Source organism: Jaculus jaculus, chromosome 16 (genome assembly GCF_020740685.1).
Source record: "Jaculus jaculus isolate mJacJac1 chromosome 16, mJacJac1.mat.Y.cur, whole genome shotgun sequence".
NCBI lineage: Eukaryota > Metazoa > Chordata > Mammalia > Rodentia > Dipodidae > Jaculus > Jaculus jaculus.
The window spans coordinates 33,389,690-33,403,007 of record NC_059117.1 but is presented as its reverse complement, the minus strand read 5'-3'; the positions used below and the strand labels follow the sequence as shown (position 1 = coordinate 33,403,007).

At 39.6% G+C, this 13,318-nt stretch overlaps 1 pseudogene; it reads right to left on the bottom strand.

The window, feature by feature from the left end:
* Positions 1–398: 398 nt before the first annotated feature.
* The window catches only part of LOC101610396, a 67,439-nt pseudogene continuing 54,519 nt past the window's right edge, over positions 399–13,318 (bottom strand).

Below are 13,318 nucleotides of genomic sequence, written 5' to 3'. Positions count from 1 at the left end.
TCATTGTCTCCACAGGTTTTTTAAAATTAAAAAAAAAACTATATAGCTGTGTTAATCAATGTATTTATTTTGTACAATACAATGATAATGATCTTGAGTTTTAAAAAAGCTTATAATAAGCTACGAATATCAAAGAAGCGAAGTTATCTGGAGTAGTCTACATAGGAGCTCTTTGGGCTTTCTTTTTTTATGCTAAAATATTGGTGCTTTTAGGATTTACATATTGTACTCTCCAATATAAAGTGTGGAGTACACAGTACACCATTTTGGTAATGTACAACTTTGGTGGATGAAGATTGTCTCTTAGCCTAATACTGGATATAGCCTCTGGTTTTACTAGCTGCTTACTCTAGGGCTGTTATGTAAGTAAAAATCTCTCTCGTGATACTGGAACATGATTAGAATGTGCAAACTGATACGGTAGCTTTCGTCCACCTCTGAAAGGTTCCGCCAGGGAAAAGTCCATTGAAGGTGTGGGTAGGTTTAACAAAGTTGGAGTGTTGGCACTGTTGCATCGGGCAATGGTTCTTCGGACCTGGCTCAGAGCTACAGTGAGTTTCTATATTAAAACAGTGATGTGATGACTCTTTGTGAGCCTTCCCAGGCACTGTTGTTTTTCTGTTAATTTAGGTCATAAAAGATCTCATGAACCCATTTATGTTTGAATTTTCAGAAGGTTCTAAGAATTCACAGTTGTTCCACCGTCTTGCCAGATTCTGACCTTGTTCCTTTCCTACAACTCTTTCCCATCTTCCAAGTCACATTTCTTACCAACCACAATCATCGGAACATCATCGGGGTCTTTACTCGAAGCATCTGTGCCCTCAGATCTTGTGAGTCATTAACTGGGGACTGGGCTGTGATGAAGCAGACTAAGGCAAAGCCTTGTCCATTTTTCATGTACACATCTCTCATCGCTGTGAACTGCTCTGTCCCTCAGTATCCAAGATTTCAAGCAGACATTGTTGTATGTACTTCAACTTGCTTTCTGTAAGAATCTTCTATTGTAGGATCATATTTTTCAACAAAAAAAATCCTTAAACAAATTGTACAACCAGCACTGACTTTCCAATGCCTTCTGAACCAAGAACGACTAGTTTATATTCTCATATGATGCAAACTGATTAGCAATTAGTGCCTCTCAGGCTGTCACTGGGTCCCTGCAACCAACGTGGTCACACACACTCCAGGTCACTGCCCCCGGCTGCCGCTGTGGATACATGTATCTTTATAATAGTTTTGCAGTGTAACTATAATTAAGAGTAAGCTTAGGGATTTTAGATCACTTTTTAAAGAAAGAGCACTCTATTTACAAATGCATTATAGTTGGAATAAACAGAAAATTTATATCTTTTTAGATTTGGCATCCAACTCATGGTTCTGATTTTTATTTATTTGCTCTCTCTCTCTCTCTGTGTGGGGGGTGGGTGTGCATGCCACCGCATGTGTGTGAAAGTCAGAGAACAATTTCATCTTGTCAGTGCTTCACTTTCTTTGAGACAACCTCTCTGACTACTGCAAACAAACTTCACACTGCCAACAAAAGTCAGGTTATCTGGTCTAAGAGCTTCAGATCTCCTGGCTTTACCTCCACAAATTAGCTCCTGAAATGCATGCATTACTTTGCATTCAGCTTTTCATAGGTGCTGAGGAATTGAGTCTGTGTTGGAAGGCATTGCAAACAGGTGGCTTTAGCCTCTGAACCACGTCCCCAGCTTCTATTTTTGTATGCTTGTGGTCCCCAAATATTTTTGAGGTGCAGTATTATTCCTTTCTTTTTCCAAAAACTGTTGCAAAATTGATGATTTATAAAACAATAGCACATGTGAGATATTATGACAGTCTTATATGGGAACTATTAGCTTGTTTCGTTTAGATATTTTTCTACAAAAAGCTTATTAAGAGATTCTCAAGCACATATGAGATTGATAGCAACAACCTCAGCAGATAGAGTGAGTAGAGAGACTTATCCAACCTCCTGTAAGGGCATCGATAAAGTCCAACTCATGAAAAAAGGTGACAGTTAAGAAATTATTCCATAGCAATTATACTGAGCCATCTCTCTGTGCCAATTCATAAATATTTCCATCCACATACAATTTCCAAAGGAGAGTCTTCCAGTTGCAATTAAACTCCAAACTGTTGCATATTTTGGGGCTGCAGTAATTTTGCTTATATGCTATTAACACTTTGAAGATAGCATCCTCAGTTTATTGTAATAATAATACATTTTTTCTTATAGGATTACACTTTCCGATCATATTACGGTATAGTAAGCTATGTCCCAAGTCTCCTGATCTCCTTGTTATTGAAAGGGTTGGGGACATTGTGTTCTTCCATAGACTCCAGGGACAGAGAGTTTCTGGCACAGCGGTTATGGTAAGAAAAATGAGCAAATTTATCATTTCATCAAAACCAAAGGTTAGCATGATGATTTTAATATTAAACCAGTGAAAGCTTACAAACTTAATTTTTAAAACTTGTAAGAAATTTTGTGCTAAGAATATGCACATTTATTTCCAAAGAGTCTGTGGCATGTAAGATTTATGCTTGAAATAACTAGATATCACATGAAAATGTGTTTCTTGCCTTTGTTTGCAACTCTACTTTGTACTGTAATTTACCTTAAAAAAAAATTACAGCAGGGAGTGGTGGCGGCACACACCTTTAATCCCAAGTCTCAGGAAGCTGAGGTAGGAGGATAGGTGTGAGTTCCAGGCCAGCCTGAGACTATGTAGTGAATTCCAGGTCAGCCTGGGCTACAGTGTGAACCTGCCTTTATAAATCAAGAAAAAAAAAAGTTCACAGTTCTCACAATGGCTCTGTGAGGAAATTACTGGATATCTGTATTATGCTGGCAACAAGAAGGGTCAGAGATGTTGACACCTATCACCTGTGCCCCACAGCTTAAGGCCAGAAGAGCCAGGCTTCAGACTTTGGACTGGAAGAAACAAGTATTCAGTGAGGTTCTTGAGCTTATGCCCAAAAGAAATAATCTAGAACATGAAATGTTGGTAAGTGCCATTACATACAATGATATTTTTTTTTGACTACCAGCGAAAGATGGCAAAATAAGTTTTATGTATGTATATACTGCTCTGAGGACACTCTTCTTATATATTTTCTGCTGGTTTTGATCAAATCTAAATTTGGAAGCGAGAATTTATGGAAATGTCAAAGGTCATTTCTGGTGAGGCCAGCGGTTATTTCAAATATATATTTCATATTATTTTAATAATGTTTTGAGGACTGTACCATTCTACACTTATGCAAAGATCACTACCATTTGTTTTCCATTAGCAATTCATTTTAAATTAAGGGTCCCTTTAAGTTAAAAGTCCATAGGCTGTAAGAAGTTAATAAGTCAGAGAATTCTCTTGTGCATTTCATCAAGAATCTACATTCAAAAAAAAAAAAAAAACCCTGAAGCATAAGTTACCCAAGCTTTTCATTTCTACCCTGTCCCATTTCCACAGACAGGTATTACCCAGGGTAGAGAATGTACTTTCAAGGCATTCATGTCTTTGGAGTGTGTCCAGAACTAGTGGGTTCTGTACTTGGATTTGGAGCCAGTATAGGATCTGGTCAGGCTGGGTGAACTGAGCTTGCCGACAGTGGCATTTGAAGGGACTGAGGCCGTGAGGCTCCATGATAAAACTCAGGTGAAGTTCTGTAGTCTAGAACATGGTGCCCAATGCACTGTTTTTGCAAAGGGTTGAAAAATGGCATGATTACCTACAGTAAGCTCGAAATGCTCAAAACATAGCGATGCAAAGAAAAATTCAATTAGTGGTGAAAACAGGATTCATTGGGAGGAAGTGAATGGCTCTAGTCAGAAAACAAGTAGAATTTTCGAGTTATAGCGTATTGAGCAGGCAACAATTTGATTTTCTTTAGCAGTGGTGTGTGGACTAGAAAGAAAATAGGATTTGGTGTGTGAGGATTTGAGTGTTGGAATTTAATATGAAGGGCTAGGGAGATGCCTCTGGTGTTGAAGGCACTTGCTTACAAAGCTTGTGGACCTGATTTTGAGTCCCTATTGTTCATTCATGTCAACCCAGATCCAATGTGGCACATATGCCCATGATCCCAACGTGCCTACATCAATGGGTGGCCCCAAAGGTCGTGTTCCACCTAGACTTACATTCTGAAGCATCAAGAGACAGTGTGTGGAAGAAGGTTTCCTCTGACCTCTGACCTCCACAGACGCACCATAGTGTCCAAATATACTTACGCACATAACACATGCATACACTACAAACACATAAAATGTAAATAAAATAAATAGTTCTTGTTACACAGAAAGGTAATGTGACTAAGAGTACATGTTTGTTTACACTCTGTTAAGTGATAGGCACTGAATTCACGGCTTTCACATTTGATCTTAATTAAAGTCTCCCAACCCCAGGCTTAGGAAGGTTTAAATATTTGTCCTTAGTCACAGCCAGAAAGTTCCCAACATGATTACTTAACTGCTATTTAATTCTTTTGGGGGGCATTTTTATGGACAACTTCCATAATTATAAGCAATAAACCATGATAATTCCCTCCCCTCCCCCACTTTCCCCTTCACAACTCTGCTCTCCATCATATCCCCTCCCTCTCTCTGTTAGTCTGTCTTTTATTCTGATGTCATCATCTTTTCCTCCTATTATGAGGATCTTATGCAGGTAGTGCTAGGCATTGTAAGGTCATGGATATTGAGGTCAGTTTCTGTCTAGAAAACTGCATTGTAAGCAGTCCTACCCTTCCTTTGGCTCTTACATTCTTTCCATCACTTTTTCCACAATGAACCCTGAGCCCTGGAGGATGTGATAGATAATGTTTCAGTGCTGAGCACTCCTTTGTCTCTTCTTCTCAGCTCTATGGTGTCTTTTCAGTCATCCCAGTGGTCACCACCTTCTGAAAAGAGATGCTTCTCTGGTGTGAGTAGGCTCTGTTACCTTTTGGGGCCATTCAATTCTTGTTCATCCATCCACATCAGTCATTTTCCTGAGGGAGCCACCTGAAGATCACGTGCATGAGAACCAGCTGGGAAGCCTCAGTCTTGTTCCAGAGCTGGACCAGGGTCTCTGCAGCTGGGCCTCGGGCAGGGCAGTCCAGTGAGCCCTGTCCGTGAGCGTTACTACACACAGTAAAAATTTGGTGCCCCTGTTCTGAAAGGGTCTGGAAGACACTAGGGACAAAAAAGAAGGGAGCCTATTTTGGGGAAAGAGCCTACAGAGAAAGGGCAGAGGGCACTTGCTGCTGGGCATAATGCGGGGCAGAGGGGTAGCAAATGTGAACATGCATAGCAATGTCATAATGAAAACCATCATTTTGTGTAGCAAGGAAAACATTAGATGGATTGCTGTGAGGGAGAAGGAAGCCGTAAGTTCCCGAGCCTTCTGCAGAGGCAAGATCAGGGCTGTGGAGGGAGACCTGAACCAGTGGAGGAACCATTTTCACTTCATTGCTCAGCCTTTGGTCACCTTGCCTCTACATCTTGCTACATAAGATCATGTTCGGGGCCAGCCTGTCATTCCACAGTGTCCAGAGTAGGTGTTCAGTCACAACCAATGGTCACAGGTTCCAAGGTTGCAAGGGTCACTGTGGGGTGTTTGCTGGAAGACAAGCATCCAGGGGCCTTGCCACAATTTTCCTGGATAAGATAACATTGAGGGACCAGGACAGTAACCTTTCTGACTTCATTTCTGTCCAGCAGAAGATACCCCTGAGTGACTGAGACTCTGATCATAGGGACAAACTGCAGAGGGAAGGAGGGGAACCCACCATGTGTTCATGTTGAAGCCCTAAAGACAGAATGCTAGGAAACTGGCAAGCAGTGGAAGGTATGAACTTTTATATTTCACAGAATCAGTTGTAACAGCTCACTCCATCTTTAAAACCTGCTGATTTCAATATTTAGGAAAGTCTTGAACTTGTAATATTTTAATTGGCTTTCTGTAGACACTGATGAAATTAACTTCTGTCTAGAACACATGATAGGTTTGTGAGTCACAAAGCCAGAACGTTAATTGTAGCACTGTTAAGCAAATGCTAATACTTTTCCTTCTGTTCGAACAAGCTGAATTTAGAATTGTTTCCTGAGAGCTAAGGAGGACTTCAGTATTTCTCCAAACTGGTAAACATGTTAATTGTGTACCAAGAGTGATGAATCAACTTTTAGTCATGTTGTTCTCTGAAACTTTGCTCAATGACTTAAATGCATGATTTCTTTTCCATCTACCTGTAAAGCAAAATGGATGTTCCAAAGGCTCTGGTGACCGTTAAAGAGAGCTGCACAGTGACAAAATGAACACACGACTCTGGGCTCGGTTAGGGCAAACATATTCCCTCTGCTCCCAGATGCTCTGTTGTCCTTGTCCGGTATAGACACAGACACTCTTACAATCACGGTAATCTTTGGTTAATATTGAAATAGCGTTCTAACACTCAAAATGGAGGTTTGGAAACAAAACCTAAATGCAGGAAAAAGAGTGTCAGACTCCATTCTACACTCATGCAAGTCAACGGGCAATAGTTAAATGATGATTTGACAAAACGCAAATTGTGAGGGGATTATAGGGAGTGTGTACCTTCCTACACACCTTCACCCCAAACAAAGAGAAAACAGTACCTTTACTAGCCAGACAGTTTTTAAAGGAAAAGAAATTACTAAAGTAAGAGTTAAAGTCTTTTTGTGGTAACAAATTGTAGCCACCACAAAAGTAGCAGTCAAAGGTGTAGGTTTTGACTAGCACCCTTTTGGTTACTATTAACCCTCCTTCAAATGGACTCTGCAGTTATATAAATTTTGAACAGAAATAGAGGGCTTTAACCTGGCCATCCTGCTGAGATACCTGTACTTTAAGACTTAGCTTTGTACAAGTTTTCTGAAATGTAGCATATTTTATTTGATTTTACCAGAAAAGAAGTATTTTAATCTATATCAATTAAACACCAGCTATATTTACACAATTATGATATCTGCCAAAGCCCAGGATATAAAAATGTGGGTCTGTTCTTGTTGTTAGTTATGATGTTTCAAGGAAACCTATTAAAATAGCTATAGTTAAACTTTTCCCACTGAGGGTAGGGGTAAGTAAATATCAGGAAAGAAATCTCATGAAACCATGTTTTCTTCAGTTCTTCATAGCTGAACATCTTTTTTTGTTTGTTTCTTTGTTTTTTTCATGATAGGGTCTCACTCTGGTCAAGGCTTACCTGGAATTAACTATGTAGTCTCAGGGTAGCCTTGAACTCTTGGTGTTCCTCCTACCTCTGCCTCCCAAGTGCTGGGATTAAAGGTGTGTGCCACCATGCCTGGCTGAACATCTTTCTGATTGGAATAATTGCTGAGAAAACAGTTGAAAAATTCAGGAAGTTTCCAAAAGGTGGTTGTAAAAAATTAAAAAAAGATTCTCAATACTAATCCTTTATCAGATACATTATTTTCTCTCTCACACACAGTGCATATACATACTATGTAACATAAATATTATACATATTAATATTTGAATATTCTGTGGAATGTTTTTGAAGCAAGCCAAACAGACTGGCCTTTGTGTGTGTGTGTGTGTGTGTGTGTGTGTTTATGAGACAGAGAGAGAGATAGAGATAGAGATAGAGAATTGGGATGCTAGGGTTTCCAGCCACTGTAATGGAACTCCAGACACGTGCACCACCTTGTGTGTATGTGTGACCTTGCACATGAGTCACCTTGTTTATCTGGTTTATATGGGATCTAGGGAGCCAAACATGGGTCCTTAGATTTCACAAGCAAGTGCTTTAACCTCCAAACCATCACTCCAGCCCCTTGTGTATTGTTTTTCACTTTATGGTATTTTTGAAGTATTAAAGTTCTTCTCATCGAGTCCAATTTGCTTATTGATCCTTATAATGCCAAATTTAAGAATTAATTGACAAGTCCTTGACCACTAAGATTAAGATTAGATTCCTATGTTTTCATATCAGGTTTGTATAGTACTAGATTTTTACATATAGGTGTTTGATCCATTCTGAGTTAATTTTTGTAAATGTATGAGATAAGGATTGAACTTCATTGGTTCACATGTTCAGAGCTAGGTGCCCCAACACCTTTTGTTGAAAAGACTGCTGTTCTATCACTGAATGGTCCACAATCCATTGCCCATAAACACATGAGTTCATTTCAGTAATTTCATTGTTCTATATGACAATACTTGGGAGTATACCAGGCTGTCTTACTTATTATTGCTTTTTAGTTAAGTTTTGCTTTAATGACATATCACCCCTACCTTTTCCCTTTTATATTTGTTCTGGCTACTCAGAACCACTTAAAATTTCTTATGAATTTTAGTTCAGTTTGCACAAAAAGTTCAGCTGGGATCCTGACAGGGGTTCTGTTGAATCTGTATTTCAGTTTTGGGAGTATTATCATCTTAATCATGTTAATCTTTTAATATTAGCATGGCATACTTTTCCATTTATTTTGTTCTTTAATTTCTTTAAAAAATATTTATATAGGGCTGGAGAGATTGCATAGTGGTTAGGTTAGGGTGCTTGCCTGCGAAGCCTAAGAACTCATGTTCAAATCTCCAGGTCCCACATAGCCAGATGCAAAGTGGCACAAACATGCAATGTCACACATGTGCCACAAGGGGACACGCATATGTTTGCAGGAGGCTGAAGGTTGTGGTGTGCACATTCTCTCTCTCTGCCCCCCCCCTTCTCTCACTCTCAAAAATAAAAAATAATAAAATTATTAAAAAATATTTACAATTTTCAGAGCATTAAAAAAAATATTTTTATTTATTTATTTGCAAGCACAAAGCTAGAAGATAGACAGTGTGAGAAAGAGAATGGGTATGCCAGGTCCTCCAGCTGCTGCAAACTCCAGATGTATGCACTACTGTGCATCTGGCTTTACATGTATACTGGGAAATTGAACCAAGGTCATTAGGCTTTGTAGGCAAGCACTTTAACTGGTGAGCTATATCTCCAGCTCCCAAAGTATTCTTAAATTAATTATGGTAGCATGTGTCCTCTTAGGAACTTGTCCATTAATAATCCATTATCTGATTTATTAGCTAACAATTGTTCATAGCATTCCTTTGTGAGACTGATAGAAATGCCTCTTCTTTAGGCCCTATTTCAGTAATTTGAATATTTTCTCTTTCTTGTTGATCTAAACATTGTTTTTCTTTGTTTTTGCTTTTTATAAATTTTTGTTTTAGAGAGAGTGAGTGAGAGACAGAGAAAGAAAGAAAGAGGGAGACAAGGAGAGAGAGAGAGAACTGGTGGGCTAGGGCCTTAGCCACTGAAACCAAACTCCAAACACTCGCACCACCTAGAGGACATGTGCAACTCTGCACCTGCCTCACCTTTGTGTGCCTGGCTTATGTGGGATCTGGAGAGTCAAACATGGATCCTTAAGCTTCACAAGCAAGCACCTTAACTGCTAAGCCATATCTCCAGCCCTAGTCAGTGTTTTTAATGCTTTGAAATAATCTGATCTTCATTTCACTGATTTTCTGTACTTTTATATTATCTATGTTGTTAGTTTCTATTAAACTTTATTCATAGTGATCTGAATAAATAAATAGACTCAAGTGTGTGTATATGATGTGGTCACAATTACCCAAGGTAGAATGTTAACAATTTGTAAGTGGAAGAACCAAGTTACATCATTATCCTCAATTACATGCAGAGGTCCACAAATAAATAATATACCTGCTACCATTGTTTACTTGCAATTTTAAGAGAGTTTAGAGACAAGATGGACCTGTCTTTTTTCTTGATATACTTACAGTGCACAACAAACACAATATAGTCAAAGGAAAGTGTTCAAAATCTGTGGCTGAGAAATGGAAATGGGCATTTTAGATAACCTAAAAATTCACCAGAGGTCTTCTTCTTTAAAAACAAGTTCAATTATTCTTACTTATTTAAAGTCTACCTAACATTAATTTCATATCTCAAGCAATATCTCATATGCTCTTCCATATTTTAGTGTCAAAGCTGGTAGGAAAATCCTCCATCTAAAATTATTTTAAAAAATGAACTAACAATCTATTTGAAAAGGTTAACGCTTCACTTGACTTCATACCAACTTGGACAATGTTCTTTCTGCCTGTAACGAGTTTGATTTGGGCTGGTTGTTTTTGGCATAAACAGTCATGAAACTAAAATTGCTGCCAGTGATTCAGAGCCAAATCTCTCTGAGCCAGTCCTCTTTTTGACAGAATTATACAGAACTTCTCAAATTAGTCCAAAGTATTTGGAATCAAATCATGCTTACAGAAGGTTGCCTTTTTGATCCACATGCTGCCTCTTAACTTAGTTCAAATGGGCCATCACTCCACTGCAGATGCCTAAAACAGTCTTTGGAAATAAACAATATGGCTGGATTATGAGTTTGTACACATGCTGAAGCACTTAGTGTGACATATCCAGTCACAAATATATAATTAAACAAATATTTTAAGAAGGGAGAGGCGGTATATTTGAGTAAGCAAAATATATGGCTCTGCTCAAAATGATTAAATATTATTATCCTTTCATGTTCTAACTTTAGTGTATATATCTTTTTGTTTCATCATTGTCTAGAAAAGTGTGTCTCATAAATTAAAAAAAAAAAAATCTCATCCCCAAATGTTTAACACAGAGTACTTATTATTGAATCTAAGAACAGTTTCATGTTCAAATGGGTTTGGAAAATTCTCATCTGACAGAGTCCAAAATTTCTTTAAAAATTTTTTTACAACTTTTTTTATTAAGTAGAAACTTTGTGCAGACACATCGCGTGGTGGTACTAACATTCCCCTCCTCCCTGCTCCCATTTCACTGAGGCCCCTTCTCAGTGGGATTGCTGGTATTTACCATGAGTTGTGGGTTAGGAGTTATGAGAGCAGTAGTCCCTCATTGTGAGGGGCAGGCAACGCCTCTGGATATTCCCTTCCACTTTGTGGCTCTTACAATCTATCTGCTCCCTCTTCTGGAAAGTTCTCTGAGCCGTGGTGGGTGTGTTTTAAGTCTACTTTCTTTGGTGTTGAGCTGTCAGAAGCTTCTGGATTTCTGTTTTGGTGCATTTTGAGTATTCTCAGTGTCTATCTCCATCACCCTGGCATAAGATGTTCAGCTCACCATGTTAGGCTCAGCACTCTTGCTCATTTCAATTCGTCTGAGTTCTCCCCTGAGCCCGGGCTGCTGTGCAGTGGTAGTTCATCTCCTGCTGTGGACTCGGCTCTTTTCTTGTCTTGTTAATAGATTTTGGTACTCCTCAGTTCTCACTGCCTTCTGAAAAAGAAAAACAGACTCTCCAATGAAGAGTGAGAGTAGTGTACGCTTAAGGGGATCAGCATTGTTAATTTAGAGAGATTTTGATGGGTGGAGCCTCTTTCATGACCAAAAACTAATGGGAGCTTCTCATTGGAGTCCAGAACCTTTGGTCTTTGTAGGATGCCGACTCTGTTTCCAGTTCCAGCTGTGAGTTCCTTTTCACTGAGTGTGGATTTAATAGCCAAGCAGGGAGCCATTGGTTACCTACCTAGACTGGGTGCCACCATTGCAAAGGTGAGTGTGTTTTATCAGGCTGGATGCCTTCAAATAGCAGCTCCCCTGCTTGCTCACAATGTTGTTGGCCATGCTCCCTCCTCTCCCGCCCTTCCTGTAGCTCCTGTATTGCTTCCCAGCAGTGTACAGGCTAGCCACCTGGGAACCGGCTTCTACCATTGCTTACAAATTTTTAATGACAAGATTTCTAAGGTATTTTAGTGTATTCATGCAAACTGTGAATCACTAAGGGAGTGTTACAATGCAGGCTTTTAATTTTTTTTTTTATTTTAAGCATACACTTTTAATCACAGCCCTTGGGAGGCAGAGGTAGGAGCATTGCTGCCATTTTGAGGCCACCCTGAGACTCCATAGTGAATTCCAGGTCAGCCTGGGCTAGAGTGAGACCCTACCTTGAAAAACAAACTCTAAAACAAAGTTTTTTTAAATATTTTTATTTTTTGAGATAGGATTTTGTTCCAGCCCAGTCTGGCCTAGATATCACTATGGAGTCTCAGGGTGGTCTCGAATTCATGGCAATCCTCCTACCTCTGCCTCTCAAGTGCTGGGATTAAAGGCGTGTACCACACATCTGGCCAAAACCAATTTTTTTAATATATAACAGGTTATACTCTTTTATTCCCTCACCCTGGCTCCTGTGACCCTGGGAGCCTTTCTAAGTGGGGTTAGGGTATTTACTATGGGGTCATGAAGGCCTCAGGCAGTCCCTGTGAGGTAGTGGGGGAACTGTTAGAGTGCTTTTTTTTTTTTCCCCACAAAATTGGATCCTGGGATCTCTTCTAATAAGGACCATCTACTGCAGGCAGTGTTCCAAAAGGACAAGTTTCAGTGGCCAACAGTTCTGCATTAAAAAGTCCCGCTTTGGGGGCTGGAGAGATGGTTCAGTGGTTAAGGCACTTTGCCTGCAAAGCCTAATGACCCAGGTTCAATTCCCCTGTACCAATGTGAAGCCAGCTGCACAAAGTGGTGCTGTGTCTGGAGTCGGAGTTCATTTGCAGCAGGCAGAGGCCTTGGCATGCCCATTCTCTCCATACGTCTCTTTTCTCTCTATCTCTTTCTGCTTGCAAATAAATAAAAATATTTTTCAAAAGCCCCACTTTTAGGACTTACTTAGCTTATGAGTATTAGATAGCAATCAGAGGAAATTTAATCCCTCCTTAAGAGACATCGATTCACTTTCCCAGCCTCCCTCTTCTTCTAATTCTTTGTTTTGTTTCTTCATAGTCAACCATTGTTTACTAACTTGTGCTTTCAAGACATGGACTCTAAAGATCAAGTCTCCCTGAGAGGCAGTTTCTAAACTCTGGAGAACTTTACACACTGCTTTTGTCCCTGGTAGTAGAACTACTCTGACCCAAGTATTGTTCTGGAATGAAGTCTCTTGTGAGGCTTCTCTCCAGATGAGAGAGTGTTGCATAAAGGACTTTGAAGTGGGGATGTTGTTTTCTGTTTTAGACTCTGCCTGATGCTAATTGTGCATTGGTGACTATTAGAGCAGCATCTGTGTTTGCATTCAGTTAATTCATGTTTCAAAAAATATTTTATTTATTTATTTGATAGAGAAAGAGGGAGAGAGAGAAAAAGAGAGAGAGAGAGAGAGAGAGAAAGAATAGATGCACCAGGGCCTCCAGCCACTAAAATCGAACTCCACACTCATGTGCCCCCTTGTGCATCTGGCTAACATGAGGCCTGGGGAATTGAACCTGGGTCCTTTGGGTTTGCAGGAAAACACTTTAACCACAAAGCCATTCCTTCAGCTCTGCTTTCAGTTCATTCTTATTCC